The following is a 16,667-nucleotide window of genomic DNA, read 5'->3' on the forward strand; positions in this document are numbered from 1 at the left end:
GAAGTGACTTTTGCAGTTTGTGATTTGCATTAGACTAAACAGATGACAGCACATGTCTATATCAGTCAGGAGACATGTACTAGGCATTTAACCCTTTTATATTCTATTCCCAGGGTTACCAAGACGTAGACAACCTCCATTATGCTGCCGTAAGGACGAACAAGGCCAACAGATCAGCGAGACAGAAAGACGACAGCTGTGTGTACTCCAGTGTGAGGCCGTAGAATTGGACTGTTTCATTTGTACTCAAGAAGTCATTTCACCTCCCGATACTGAATGTAAAGATGTACCTTGCAGTGCACCAATTAAACACATTCCCCCAGCTACAGCTAGGCCAGGTTTCTTTGATGTGATTGAGGTGCCATGTTTCCACTCCTACACACTGGTAGTCAACAACGCACAAACACACAACCACACATAACTGATGGCAGAGGTGACTGTGGACATAAAAATAAAGTTTGCAGCCGATGGTAAAAGCTTCCTGTTTCCCCTTCACACAACTCGTGTTATTTGGTTGTTGTTTGTGGGCTACAATTGGTCCGGCATTGCAAACCTTAAGCATATTTGATATGGACACGACACATTCGAACCGTGGTTGCATGCACAGCCTTCTCACAGCAGGGTGATGCAGAGACCCACCAACATCTGATGTTGCATGCAGCACAAGCTAATCTCTCCGATAGTGAGCGCCCACCCCAAGTGTATAAGCAACACATGTCCGTCTTCGTGGGTTGTTTACTGTAAATGCATGATTGCATACCTTAAACCAAGAGGTGTGAGGATCTTTTTTTAGCCTCAGTGTGGTCGTCGGCCAAAGGTTAGCGCTCACTATACTTTGGTCATGTATTTTTTGACGCCCCTTCGCTCTTTTTGTCTTCATGGTTTCAAACAGGAAGTCTGCAGTGTTTTCATGCATAGCAGCCACACAGCATAACTGTAATGCCCGGACTATTTTACCAAGAACTCATTTGACCAATCAAACTTATGTATTCATTTGCAAATATTCAGCAATGCTTTATACCAAATATTATGATCAAAGTATGGTCAAAGTAATGAAAGCTATAATAGAGCTGAGTCATCCCAAACTGCTAAAATAATAACTAGTTATTCTAGAACATTTGTGCATATGCACTCAATTATTTCAATGCTTTGTGAAAATCATATAAAGGGCAGTGTCAGAAACCCTCAGGACCAGCCATCCTTGGGGAGTAATGAGCTCACATTGTTGTTAGCCCAAACATCTCACGTCCACCCATAGTAGTGTAGTATGTCTGTCTGACAGACAGTTGTGCTAGTGCACAGGTTTTGCATTGAATGTTCTATCAAACAAGCAGTGGCCATGATATTTGTGTTTTTGTAAGGAGTGTGGCAATTTTATGCACAAATTACTGCAAAATTAGCCACATGTGGGTTTATCACCATGTTAGTGTTGTTACTTGAACATCATGATTAATGTCATTCCAGGGCTGTCAATGCAACTGACCAATCATTGTGATGTCATAGCTTTTTGTTTCATGTTGGTGTTGTTCCTGGAATATTCCAACAATCAATCAATCAATCAATCAGTCAATTAATCTTTATTTGTATAGCGCTTCTCATACATACATTTTCATCATAATTGAATAATATCATCATAATTCAAGTCCACATCTGGAGCATGCATTTATGGAGGAACTAGAAGAAGAATCGATCTGAGAGATCTGGGGTTTGTGACCTGGCGGGAACAGGGGTTGTACTTATTTGTTTTTGTTGTAGTTGTTGCCGTTCGTTTAGGTTTAGGCAACAAAATCCTTAGTTAGGTTTAGGCAACAAAAATCCTTGGCTAGCTTGAGGCAACAAAATACTTGGTTAGGTTTAGGCAACGAAAATAAATAGCTAGGTTTAAGCAAAAAAATACTTGGCTAGGCTTAGGCAACAAAAATAAATAGCTAGGTTTAAGCAACAAAATAACTTGGCTAGGCTTAGGCAACAAAAATAAATAGCTAGGCTTAGGCAACAAAAATAAATAGCTAGGCTTAGGCAACAAAAATCCTTGGCTAGCTTGAGGCAACAAAAATACTAAGGTTTAGGCAACAAAAGTCTTTGGTTAGATTTAAGCAACAAAAATACTTACAGTAGGTACTACTTCAAAGTGGCCATTTCACTCGCGGGGAGCGAGATTCACGCAACGCGTGAAATGTCAGTGACAACTGTAGCCACTAGGTGGAAGCATAGTACTGAATTGCAGCTCAAACGATTTTGGGACAATTCCACATTTGACCACAATGTAGCTGCAATGGAGAGTGGCGCTGTTTTAGGCTACAGGTAGAGTGAATGGAGAGGTAAACCGTATCAGATTGATTCAGACTGATTGTTTCACAGCGGTGGGACACCTCAGTTATCTGGGTGACCTTGGATAATCACTTGTGCTTTCTTTGTTTTACAGTAGAGCTAAAATATGGACATTAGTTGTTTTTTAAGGAACATTTGTTTACTGGTAAAATTGCCGACCTGAATTATTGTCCCAGTCCGCCCCCGTGAGCCTATATCACGGCCTGACTGGATGTTGCTTAAATATAAGAATAGCCTATAATAATATCTGATACCCTAAAGACATCTGAGGTTGTAATTTCGCTTGCTCGCTTGCTGCAGCCACGGCTAATAAGCGGAGGCAGAAACAATTACGCACAGCCTACAGAAGTTTCTACGTCCATATAAGCATTTAAAAAAATGATTCTTATCAGTTCCATAATTCAGAGATTGCACCCCACAGGTGCAATTAGGCTATGCATGTATCGTGTGTGTGTGGGGGCGGGGTGTGGGTGCGGGTGTGTGTGGATGTGTTGACGGCCGCGTAGTGCTTTCTACCGATCCAGCACGGATCCACCAGGGAGGGATTGTGGAGGGTGCCATCCATGGCATGGCGCAGGAGAATCGGTGTCACAGCTGCCACACTCCGTGACACTGATGCCTTGCTGAGGCCAGTGCCATCCCCCACCACCTCCAGGAAGCTCCCCACTGCGTAAAAACACAGCGCAGCCAGGAGCTGCACCTCCGGGCTGAGGGCAAAATTACAGCGGGTTGCTCTCTGGATGTGTGGAGACACCGAGTGATCAGCCGTTGGATCTCCGCACGGGGCAGCCGGTACTTTGCCTGGACAGCCCGGTCTGACAGCACGTCCAGTGGGGAGAAGTGCTGACGCACGTATGCATGTATGTAAACCGTCTAGCTTCGCGCACGGCGATGCTGTTGGTTCGCAGCGAGAATGTGCTGTATTGCAGCCATGGTTTCTCACACGCGCGGACTTTGGCAACGCATTTATATAGAGTAGCAGGTGAAGCCTCTCTGGATGAGGTTCAGCTGAGTTTAGTTACGTCTGTTCCCTTGATATCTGTGAAATGCCACAGGGTTGTTGTATTTTTATGTGTAGTACTATAAACTCATATGCAGATGTGGGTGAAAAACTTAAACGTGTAATTCAATAAAAAGTTGTTGTTTTTTTCTTCTTCTATTAACCTATGTTTCTTGCGCCAGTGGCCCGCAGCCATGAGCGCATTTCAACATTGAGCATTGTTTTATTATTTCGAAAAGTGGAGGATGTAAATTTCCCTGACGCGGCTTGATCACTGAGCATTTGGTCGCTAAGAAGGCTGTTAAGAGTGGGTCAGCTCGATCTTACATTTCCTTCTTAGTGAAAGATCTTCTTAAGCTAAGAGCGACTCTGGGAAACACATCCTTCTTTCACAGCGTTCTTAAGAGCGAACCTGGGAAACGCGGCTATTGGCAGGGCCAGACACAGCTTAATGAGCTTCTCCACCTCCGAATGCAGGATGGACACATCCTGGATGGTGCTTTCTTCTTGTCCCCTACACACATTCCTCAGTATGGGGGAATGCAAATGTTAAGGCATCTGGAACAAGTTCGCTTAACTGGAAAGACCACATCCATCCCCCACACTTTTGAAAAGCTTGCTACGCCAGCGCCCCCACCCCCACCCCCACCCCCGCGTGCTGAGGACAGCAAAGAGGTCTGCAACAAATATATTGATCACTTGGCCAAGGGATCTCCTCCTGCAGGGAGACTGCTTCAGGGACTCACTCCGCTTTAAATAACCTTCTGTATATCCGACTACTGTGAAGCTGCTGATTATGTATTTTAATAAAGCTAGAGAAAACTGTCTGACATGACGTGGCGTCGTTCTTCTTTCTATAAGCCCGTTGTAGAAAATATAAGGAATAGAAAGCACAAATATTTGTGTTAAATTCTGACACCACAACTGAAAGAAAGAAAGCAGCCGGTGAATCAGATCAATAGAACGTTTTTTATTTTTCTGGTTATCATCTATTGATATTCGGTACGCTACAGTTGTGGTGTCAGAATTTAATGTATTTTATGTACACAAGCAGGAAAGCTGGTGCCGCGGCCCGGCGGAGGATTAATGCTCATTTGCTCATTTATTTGCTCAAACTTGGAGCCATATGTGATCATAATGATGATGAGAAAAGAAAACACATTAACTAAAGGTACTGCCTATACTGAGATTCGAACTCATACTAGCAGAAGATTCTGCTTACTGAGGGAGCTGCTTTTCTCTTTATACATTTTTTCGTTGAGTAAAAATCCTCTCTGAATTATGGAACTGATAAGAATCATTTCTTAAATGCTTGTATGGATGTTAAACTTCTGTAGGCTGTGCGTAATTGTTTCTGCCTCCGCTTATTAGCCGTGGCTGCAGCGAGCGAGCAAGCGAAATCACAACCTCAGATGTCTTTAGGGTCTTTGACGTGTGCACAAAAAAAGACCACAGTTAAACATAAAAGCAAAACGAAAACAGATAAACATAAAATGTGAATATCACCGATAAATACAAAATACGAAGAATAAGACCTTAAAAGACATTTAAAAGGCTTCATAATGAGTTGTTGATGATGTTGATGGCGGATGAGATGAATGATTTTTTTCACTAAGTTTGTCCTTGCTAGAGGGACCCTGTAGCGACAGGCTGAAGGAAGGAGTTGGAGTGAGGTGTGGAGTGGGTGAGGTATTATTAGCTACATTCTTGTATTTAAGCAACAACGAACAGAAACATAAATCAGGCAACTCTGTCCATTCCCGTTCATGGTCACTGCTCCCTGCTGCTGCATGTTGTTGTCCTCCTGCTCACAGATGCCACCTGGTGGTTGTTTGGGCACATTGCCGCTTCTCATGAAAACACAATTGATCCTCCACTAAAAAGGTGCGTGATTCTCGCGTGATTCACGCGTGAACTCGGCCACAACGAAGTAGTACCTACTGTAGCTAGGCTAAGGCAACAAAAATACTTAGCCAGCTTTATGCAACAAAATCCTTAGTTAGGTTTAGGCAACAAAAATACTTGGCTAGGTTTAGACAACAGAAATCCTTGGTTAGGTTTCGGCAACTAAAATGCTTAGCTATGTTTAAGCAAATTAAATACTTGATGAGATTTACGCAACAGAAATATTTGGCTAGGTTTTGAACAACAAATATATTTGGTTAGGTTAAGGTAACAAAACCACTTAGCTAGGTTCAGGCAACAAAAGTACTTTGTTTAGTTTTAGGAAATCATGGTTTTAGTTAAAAAAAATACCTGATCATAACTTTAAACATGTGTTTGATAGGATAATTTCTTCCATGTTGGTATTTTTAGGGTTGGGGTAAGGGGTTAAGGGTGGCCTTTTCCCCCAAGTCGCAATGCTATGACATTAAAAACGTGAATGGTCAGTTTTAATGACGGTCCCTTAAACACTGTTAATTATGATGATCCAGAACCAACACCAACACAGCAATATCAAAACATGCAAAATGGTCCAGCAGTAACTGCAACATGGCATTGGTTATTTCTCTCAGTCTATAAACAAGTGTTGCAGCCACCTGTTGTACAACACAATGTCCCTTTGATAACTACAGTTAGCAATCACAAATGCTGCTCTGTAACACTGATGATTTATAAAAAGAGACCTGTTTGAACTCATTGGTCTCTGTCAATGCACTGCATTCAAAGCAGCACTGATCATGTGTTCATTGTTTCCAAATCAGCTGGTGTTCCTGTTAGCCAATCAAAAAGAGAGTCCTCTCTCTAAAAAGTGGAAAACGTACTGAGATGCGATTCATTCAACACAGAATTTGAACACGATGAACACCATGTGGTTTGCTTTGTATCTGACTTATCTGTTCATGGGAAGAATAGGTAAGTTTTCTGTGTAACTTGTATTTTTATTATGATTGCAGATTTCACAGATAGACATTATGATAATTGAATTAAATGTGCTCTTTCTGGATCTCTTTTCAGCTCCAGCTACTGTTCTGAAAACGTCTACATATGTGGGTCAAGACAGTGGTTTTGTGTCAGCTAATCTTGGTGACAGCGTGACCATGCGATGCTTCTATAAGGGTGATGCAGTGATGTTTTACTGGTATAAGCAAACTCTGGGGCAGAAGCCACATCTCCTCTCTACCTTCTATAAACATGACGAAAGTGGCATCTTTCAGAATGAATTCAAGAACAATTCTCGTTTCACCCTGGACGCAGGAAATGGCAATAATCACTTGTCAATCTCGGATTTGCGCGTTTCAGACTCAGCTACTTAATATTGCACAGGTTGCTACGCATATGACTTTGAATTTGTAGAGGGCATTACTGTCAGTGTGAAGGGTTCAGGTTTGAACATCCCAGCTTTGGTTTATCAGTCATCATCTGAGATCATCCAGCCAGGAGGCTCTGTGGACTGTACAGTACACACTGGAACCTGTGATGGAGAACACAGTGTTTACTGGTTCAAACACTCTCAAGAATCTCATCCAGGACTCATTTACACCCATGGAGGCAGGAATGATCAGTGTGAGAGGAAAGACAACACACAGACACACACCTGTGTCTACAACTTGCCAATGAAGAGCCTGAATCTTTCTCATGCTGGGACCTACTACTGTGCTGTTGCCTCATGTGGACACATACTGTTTGGGGAGGAGAAAAAGTTGGATTCAGAGCGTAAGTAACATGATAGAAGATGTTTCATGTGGATATTAGTTATGTTGAATTCCTCCTTAATATTCTACAGCTCTGTCATGTCTCCTATCATCTGCTTTTGCAGGAAAGGTGGTCTCTCCTGTCTCTGTGTATTCCCTGACCGGAGCTTTGACATTCAACACCATCCTGGTTGTTTTACTGGCATATGCAGCATATACACTGAACAAAAGAAACAGATGCGGATGTACAGGTAAGTCAACTTTCATTTTTTACCTTTCTTAGTGTATATTTATGTTCTTAATATTGGAGGCGCAGCCATTCGAAGTTGATACGAATAGAAAAGTCAACCAACTTCAGATTTTCTGATACCAATTTGTGATAACTGAGTCGTTCAACACGACTATTAACTTAAGGGGCCATATGATGGATATTCTGTTGAATAGTGCTGGTGTTACAGTATGAGGTGGTTTTAGTATGGATCTTTATGGATTGATCTTATCCTGATGCACTATTGCGGGGTAGTTCCATCATATCAGTAGTACGTAACACATAAAATCAAGATGTTAAAGTAATCAGTCTACTCACCGCAAGCATATTGAATTTTATAGGCTTTTATTTTTTTCTTTCTTAACCAGACTCAAGATCTTCACCTTCCTTGAGTCCAAATGCAGTGGTAAGTATTTTTGAAGTATTGCACCAATAAATCAATGTATATAACAGCATGATAACAACTTACAAAATACTATGAAAAAAAAAAAAAATTGCAGTATATAGTTCAGAATAACTGTATCAAATCGGATTAATTAGCACAGGTGTTGCACCTATGCAAATTAATCCGATTTGGTACAGTTACTCTGAACTATATACTGCACACAGTAGCTGTGGATGTTTTTTTAACACTACAGGAACTAACCAACCCATAACCTAATCGTTAACAGTTCACCCCAAAATGAAATTCCATCGGCATGATCTTTGGTCCAAGGTTTCCATCAGAATATCTTTGATACAAGTCACTGAAATATCATATGTGGGTATGTCAGTATGAGTTAAATGCTATAGGTTGTTCGTTCCCACATTATATCGTAAATGGCTAATTTGTGAAGCACAAAGGTAATCCTTGAGCTGTTATATCAATGTGATCAATTGTACAGGTGCTGCTGTCGGTGTGTACAATACATGTATGTGTCAGACAAGTGTAACTGTATGGTGATTAATTGTTAAAATTATATTTTATTAACAGAATTATCAAGATTCAGACAACCTCCATTACGCTGCTCTGAGGGAATTCAGGGCCAAGAGGTCACCAAAACAGAGGGACGACGCACAAAGTGAATGTGTGTACTCCGGTGTTAGGCAGTAGGAGCTGGAAATATTGCATTTGGACTTGTGTAAAAAGAATGTGTCTACTAATCTATGTAAAGCAATTTCTTATTAAAACATGAGCACTGCTGTCAGATTTCACCTCAGTATACTGAATGTAAAGTTTTGCCCTGCAATAAACTTGTAAAACATTGCTTTCACCGACCAAGCTTTCCTGATACAGTATGATGTGTGTTCTCACATGTGCCATTTTTCTACCCCCCACTATAACTGTTGTTGACAACGTACAAACACAACCACACACGAAGCATCTCTGTGGTGTCTGTGGGCTCAGGTACTTGAGAGAGCCTTCAGTGGAACATTATTATTGAAGCAAATTCAGTCTATTAGTGCTGCACTGCTGAAAGGATGTAATACATTACTTTATTTTACAAAGCAAAAACCTTCATCATTGAGAGTGTGTACAAAAAGGGCATCAGAGGCCTTCAAACGTGTTATGGATGTGACTCAGCAGGGCCGGTCTTCCCATAGCAGGGTGACAACAAGACCCGCCAACACGTACTGTAATATCTGAAAACAAGTTTTGAACATGGTGGGAACGAGCTGGTCAGATAATGAGTGTACACGTTAATGCCTTTCCAGGGTGTCTTTACATTGTCCTTGATCTTTTGAAACCTCTGTGTGTTTGGCTGTCAAAGATGAGCTCTCAGTGTACTTGGTCGTATACTTCTCTAGGACCCTTTGCTCTCTATTGTCTCTGTGGTTTCAAACAGGAAGCCTCTGCTGTGTTTTCATGCACGGCAGTCACAGTATGAGTCCAATCGTCAGACTATTTTAGTAGATTATATCTACAAATCAGTGTTCAAAAGCTAAAACAGGGTTTAATAAACATTAGTAATCTACATCTAACATCTATGTAACATTAACGTATACACAGTCAATAATTAGATTGTTTTTTGCATCATTCTGAATGCTGTGTGACTGTATTGTGGGTGGTGCTTCGAGTCTTAACTGCTCATCATATACTCCCACAGACATCTCAGGGTTTCAGCCTGACAGACCATACCAATCAAACGGTGGCCACTGTGTGTGTGCTCGTGAGAACAGCTGAAACAATACACATCCTCATGTAATGTCACAAGCAGCATTAGCTTTTGGCTGCAAGAACCACTGCTAAGATGATACTAGTTATAGCCATGCTAGTGGCATGGTTCAATGGGTGGTAATATTGTTAAGTCTCCTGATCAACCACCCTCATGCTTTCTCTAATATCTCAACAACTACAGCAGACAGCCATTGTCCCCAGAGGATGACTCATACCGACACTCCCCTGACTTCTCCTATGGCGCTACCATGAGTTTGGCAGTCTTGGATGCATGCTTCGTGTCTTGATAACTATTACATGGAGTTCCTCGATAGATTGGTACAACATTTGGTGCAGACATTCGTGGTCCCCAGAGGCAGAATCCTACTGACTTCGATGATCCCCTGACACTTTATCTAGTGCCACCATGAGGTGTCCATTTGTGGTTGTCTGTGAAATGTCCCAACATCTATTGGACAGCTATGGCTGTAAACTATTATTCCAGTTTTATAACGTTTGCTTAGGCTTCAACACAAACCTACACATATTTACTCTAAGACGGTTATGCTCAGGTGTGCTTATGGTGCAAGATACCATGTTTAACTAGGTTAGAGGTTGTGATGCTTCATCAATGAAATGGTGTGGGTTTATTAAACATATTTGACTGGGACGTGGAGAATATTATGATGGGTTATATTTGTTTCATGTAAGAATGGTAGTAAAGTTGTATAATTGTGTAAAATGGAAGGTACTTGAGGTTACTCAGTACTCTAATAACTTTGTTAGTTAAAGGATAACTACCGTTTTTTACAACCTGGACCTTATTTCTAGCATAAAATACAATGCTTTACTCACCCAGATAACTTTGGTGTCATTTGAAGTTGTTCGGACGAAATTAGATCCAGTGGAGCGCCGCGTATATCCATATAATGCGAGTGATCCGGGCACCGAAGCGCAGCCTCTATGAGCATTATCTGCCATGAAACTAGTTCATTTCACCAATATTTTGTTACGATATGCTAGTGCTATTCCCCTCTGAGTCCGGGCTCGTCTATTGTCAACATCCGGGGTCTGTAGGTTGATCTACTACCTCTGACCTGGAAGATGTCATCTCTGAGCTGTGTGTGCACCCGCGACAGCCAGCTTGTTTACCTGTAGCTGCTACTGCTAGTTTGACCCCGGATGTTGATAACAGACGAGCCCGGACTCAGAGGGGAATAGCACGAGCGTATCGTAACAAAATATGGTGAAATGAACTAGTTTCGTGGCAGATAATGCGTTATATAGAGGCTGTGTGTCGGTGCCCCGTCACTCGCATTATATGGATATAGCGGTGCTACACTGGATCTAATTTCGTCCTAACGACTTCAAATGACACCAAAGTTATCTGGGTGAGTAAATGATCGTATTTTATGCTAAAAATAAGGTCCAGGTTGTAAAAAACGAGTTATCCTTTAATCCTTTTGTACTCTGGTTCAAGTAGTTCTTTTGATGACTACTTTTACTTCTTCTCAAGTAACTGTTAATGAACAGTAACAGTACTTTTACTTGAGTACATTTTTCTGCTACTCTACCCACCTCTGCCAACAAGCATTCACCTTTAATATCACTCCTGTGGGTAATGTGGTGTGCAAAGCTTGAACACAGTTAGACTGACATCTTGTCTTGCCAAACGTGTTTGAAATGCAGACAACTTTGTTGAATAAAGAGAGAGAAATGGTTCCCTTTGTAGAACAGGTGATTTGTTGGGAGCAGAACAAGGAGCAGGGTGTATGTTACAGTGCATCAACATGTTGTGAAGTAAAGGTGGAGGAGAAGAGGGATGTGCGGACACTATACTAACCAAAGCCTGGTAACCAAAAACTTCCACTTGGCTCTACTAAGTATTCACTTCACTTAGTCCTCCATAACCTTTCCATTTTAGAGAGATAATCAAGCAAGTTATAGCATCAGAATATAACAAGTAGAAGAGCCAAAGTAGACAATGAAGGGGGCAACACGTGTTCACTGTTTCCAATATAGAACACTCAGTGTCACTTCTTGTTAGCCAATCAAACAGTCTCCTCTCTAAGAATAGAGAACGTATGGAGGATCTCTATATTCAACAAGATGTTTTGATGAAGATGACATCGCTGAAGTTTGCTTTATATCAGACTTGTCTTTGCTTGTGGAGAAAAGGCAAGTTTGGCCTTCTGTGGATCTATTTGTACTCTTAAGTGTAAAGTCATTCCTGTTACAATGTCGAAGATTGACAATAAACTTCTATCAATGCATTCATTTGGCTCTTTTCTTCCTCTCTTCTCTACTTTTCAGCTCAGACAACTGATCTTATATTGTCCTCATTTATGAATCAGGACAGTGGTTTTGTCCCACGAAATGTGTGAGACAACATGACATTACGATGCTTCTATGAAGCTGACATTGCAAAAATGTTTTTCTGATACAAGCAGACTCTGGGACAGAAACCAAGCCTAACAAGCCCATAGACACTCAGACAGTGAAGAGCGAGGGTGAGTGACCCAGACCGGGAGAGACTGAAGACGTTGGCGTGTATCCTTGCAGAAGCACAGCTCAGACACCACCGAAAACACATGACCAAAACTACTGTTTGAGAACGCAACCAACAAAGCCAACTAATCAGAGGTGGGGTGGGGCGGGTCTTGAGAGAACACTAGTGGGATCCATAATAACGCGTACTGTACAGTAAACTGGCTGTTTGGGGCAGATACTGTTAACATTGCACGAGTAAAGCAAATAAACACAAAGGTTCCTGTCGTCAAACTCGCTTCACTGTTGAAGTATAAACCATTAAACAACTCTAAACCATTAGACAAATGTTCAAAGATGAGGTAATGTTTTAAAGTTTTGTTTACCTTAAATTTAGTCCCGTTCACTGACTTCCCTATCCCAGAAGTAGCAGCCGCGACCTAATGAAACACATCGTTACCTTGAGTGAACTTGTGAAACATTTGGGATAATGTTAGTACACAGCTCAAAATATTGCATGACAAGGGTCGTGTCGTCATTTTAATGCAGAATTAGTAAATTAAAATTTCATATACACATATAACTTTTAACACGCATGATGTAATGTAATGTGTGTCACAGCCACAACTGTTTGAAGTGTAAACTTGAACCAGTCAGACATTCCAGATGCTTTACATTTTGTGCATTCAACACTAATAAATATTACAGGGCTTCTTTATCTACACAGAAGATGATTCAGTATTTTTCACATAATCATTGTAGCAAATTCTATCTGTCTTGTGTACAAACTTAACTAAAGTAGATGAAACACATTTTCTTTGTGAACAATTTTTTAAATAAGTCTGATTTAAAAATCTTTCCAAATGGTGTTTTGATTGATTCTGTTGTTTTGAATTGTTTCTCAAAGACCAAAAATAACACTGCAGGGGGCACTGGTCATGTGATCATTGAGAGTCATTTCTGATTGGCCAATCAAAAACAATCTTGTCTATGAAAAGAACGAACACACATTCCCTCCAGACATAGCCACGGCAATTTCAACAACATGACACCTGCGATGTTTGCTTTGTATGTGACATGTCTGCTTTTGTGGACGATGGGTAAGTTCTATATTTTTAACTGCATATTAACTGTGATGTTTTTTGATATGTTCTGTTCTGTGTGTTACAGTATGGTATAAAGTTAACTGTGTATTTGTTTGTTCTCCATTTCCTCCTCAGCTGATATGACTGCTCTAACACTATCATCATCTTTGCATTTCATATCAGTTAGCATTGGTGAACCTGTGACTTTGGAATGTTCCTATGAAGATATTCCAGTAGTGATGTTGTACTGGTATAAACAAACCCCTGGACAGAAACCACAGCTGGTGTCTAAATTATATAAGCATGAGAAAAATGCCACTCTGTTTGGTGAATTTGAGAACGATCCACGCTTGAAACTGGAAAGTGCCCCTGATAAAAATCACCTGAGGATCTCATATGTGCAAAGTTCAGATGCAGGTACTTATTACTGCATGGGTGGCTCTTCATTTGTGTATGACTTTATAGTGGGCATTGTTATCCACATAAAGAGCCCAGGTTTGAACGTCCCAGCTTGGGTCCATCAGTCAGCATCTGGGATCATCCAGCCAGGAGGCTCTGTGACTCTGAACTGTACAGTACACACTGGGACCTGTGATGGAGAACACAGTGTTTACTGGTTCAAACACTCTCAAGAATCTCATCCAGGACTCATTTACACCCATGGAGGCAGGAATGATCAGTGTGAGAGGAAAGACAACACACAAACACACACCTGTGTCTACAACTTGCCAATGAAGAGCCTGAATCTTTCTCATGCTGGGACCTACTACTGTGCTGTTGCCTCATGTGGACACATACTGTTTGGAGACGGGACCAAGCTGGACTTTGAGGGTGAGTAACTTTCATCAGGCTGTCATTTATTTTTACGAATATTACTTCCTATTTAACCTCAGATGAACACTACTGAAAGCTCTGTGATGTCTCCTGCTGTCTGGATCTACAGATGATGAAGACTCTCTTGACTTGGTGTATTTCTTGACTGGCACATCAGCATTCTCCACGGCTCTGTGTGTTTTAATGGCTTTCTTAGTGTGCATGACGAACAGGAGACACAGCTGCCTTTGTACAGGTAATTGATCATGTTTTCATCTATCTCATGTGTATTTTCTGAACATGATATTATGGTTACATTATCTTTTTGCTTCACAGAGTCTCGGGGAAGATTTTCATCTCCCTCAACGACAACTGATGAGGTATTTCCTATTGAGACAACTGAATATGTTACCGTTCAAATACACTAAATGTTTTGTGAATGTTATTCCTGATATTGTTTTTTTTCTCTCTTTTTCATCACCAGGGTTACCAAAATGAAGATGATGACTACGACAATGTTTCAAGGGAGAACAAAGTCAACAGACGGAGACGACAGAGAGACGACACCTGGAGTGAATGTGTGTACCTCAGCCTACATAACGCCACTTTTACGGGTACACAAGGTGAACAGATCAACAAGACAGGACGACACCCAAAGTGAATGTGTGTACTCCAGTACATTGTAAAGTATATTGCATTGATACTTTGTTTCTGTGTAACAAGATTGTGTCTACCATTCTATGCAAAGTAATTCCTTCTAAAACATGAGCACTGCTGTCAGATCTCAGCTCATGTTGTATGTAAAGTCTTGCCCTGCAATAAACTTGTAGAACTTTGCTTTCAGCAACCAAGATGTATTTGTACAGTATGACCTATGTGCTGCTATTCAACTCTCACTTAACTGTTGTTTACAACGTACAAACACAACCACACACAAGCCATCTGTGGTGTCTGTGGGCTCTGATACGTGAGGGAGTGTTCACAGTGGAAAATTACCATTAAAACAAAATCAGCGACCATGTTGGAGGACCTGCAGAGAAACTGTACGTGTTTCAGTGCTGCACTGCTGAAAAGATGCAACATGTCACTTTATAATACAAAGCAAAAACCTTCATCGTTGAGCGTGTTCATGATCATCTAAAAGCACAGGTCATGACAGGCCACACCCGCCTATTGATTACGTCCACTGACTGGTTGACGCTCAGTCGCAATGATGTCTCATTTCCTGGTCACACATGAGTTGATGTGATGATAGAGCACATTTTGAACTTGTTCAAAAAATGTTTCCTTGTTCCGGGTGTAATTTGTCTCTCAGTGTTTCTCTCTTCACTCGCTTGGAGCTAGAGGTGGGACTTTCTTCTTTCTATGTTAATGAGCTTGAGGGAGTGCACAAGAGAATGTGAGAAAGCCAAATTTTACAGAAAGAAAGTTGTTACTTCAACAGCAAATAAAGATCAAATATAACTCTCAGCAACAACACTATAACTAACATAAACACATCTAAAGTGCTTTCCACAGACTATACATTCTGAATTGTGAGAGCAAAGCTTTGACAACATCAAGCATGGTTGATGCTGATGTGACTCAGTAGGGCCGAGCTTCTCACAGCAGGGTGGTAACAAGACCCGCCCACACGTAATATCCGAATATCTGCATGGTGCTCATTGTACGCCACAGCCCAGAGGTGTTAGGTACTTTTTTGGCCTCTGTGTGCTCGGCAGTCAAAGGTGTCTCTCAATAGCTCTCAGCGTACGTGGCCATGTTTCTGCAGGACCCTTTGGTCTCTTTGTCTCTGTGGTTTCAAATAGGAAGTCTCTGCAGTGTTTTCGTGCACAGCAGTCACACAGTACAAGCCCAACACGCAGGCTATTTTAGTGGATTATATCAATAAATCAGAGTGTAAAGACTAAAACAGGGTTTAATAAAATAATGACTAGAACACATAAGAACAATGTGACATTAATGTATATAATCATGTCATTGTTTTTTGTTAGTGTAACTGTTTTGCTGAAACCCCTCAAGAACAGCCTTGCTGAGGGAGTGGCCATTAGCTGTTAGTCTGAACTGCTTATCATGTCCTTTCATGGAAGTCTTTGTTTCAGCCTGACTGATCAAACCAAACCAACCAAACAATGGCCACAGTATGTGTGCCATGAGCATCGCCAGCTACTTGCTGCAACAACAATAACCACTGCAAAGAGAATACTTATTTTGGCCATGCTAGCAGCATGGTTCTAGGGAGGGCAATGTCAGTTTTTTATCACTAATCCAGAACTTTGATCCAGACTCAAATATCTCAACAACTACTTGACAGGTTGTGTTGCAAAAACACTCATCTACCTCAGGCTGAAGTGTAATCATCCATGTTGGTATTTTTCCTTTTCCCACAGAGTCGCAATGCGATGACAATAACAACACGAATGGTCACTTTCAATGATGGTCCCTGAAACACAGTTAATAATGCTAATCCACAGCCAATACCAACACAGCAAAATGGTCCAGCAGTAAGTGCAACATGGAATTGGTTATTTCTCCCAGTTAATCTATAAAAATATGTTGCAGGCACCTGTTGTACAACACAATGTCCCTTTGATAACTACAGTTAGCAATCACAAATGCCACTCTTTAACCCTGATTTATAAAAAGAGACCTGTCTGAACTCATTGGTCTCTGTCAATGCACTGCATTCAAAGCAGCACTGATCATGTGTTCATTGTTTCCAAATCAGCTGATGTTCCTGTTAGCCAATCAAAAAGAGAGTCCTCTCTCTAAAAAGTGGAAAACGTACTGAGATGCGATTCATTCAACACAGAATTTGAACACGATGAACACCATGTGGTTTGCTTTGTATCTGACTTATCTGTTCTTGGGAAGAATAGGTAAGTTTTCTGTGTAACTTGTATTTTTATTA

At 41.1% G+C, this 16,667-nt stretch overlaps 1 long non-coding RNA gene and 1 pseudogene across 2 annotated transcripts; both read left to right on the forward strand.

Annotated features, from left to right (window-relative positions):
* Positions 1 to 6,372: 6,372 nt before the first annotated feature.
* Positions 6,373 to 13,782, forward strand: LOC311251287 (annotated as a pseudogene). Its single transcript has 2 exons — positions 6,373 to 6,708; positions 13,489 to 13,782. The product of its transcript is annotated as an uncharacterized misc_RNA (transcript).
* LOC311251929 lies at positions 7,136 to 8,299 on the forward strand. Its single transcript, XR_014621469.1, has 3 exons — positions 7,136 to 7,217; positions 7,603 to 7,640; positions 8,208 to 8,299. It is a non-coding gene; the product is annotated as an uncharacterized lncRNA (long non-coding RNA).
* Positions 13,783 to 16,667: the final 2,885 nt, after the last annotated feature.

The sequence above is a fragment of the Pagrus pagrus genome (genome assembly GCF_965226575.1).
Source record: "Pagrus pagrus genome assembly, chromosome: 22".
NCBI lineage: Eukaryota > Metazoa > Chordata > Actinopteri > Spariformes > Sparidae > Pagrus > Pagrus pagrus.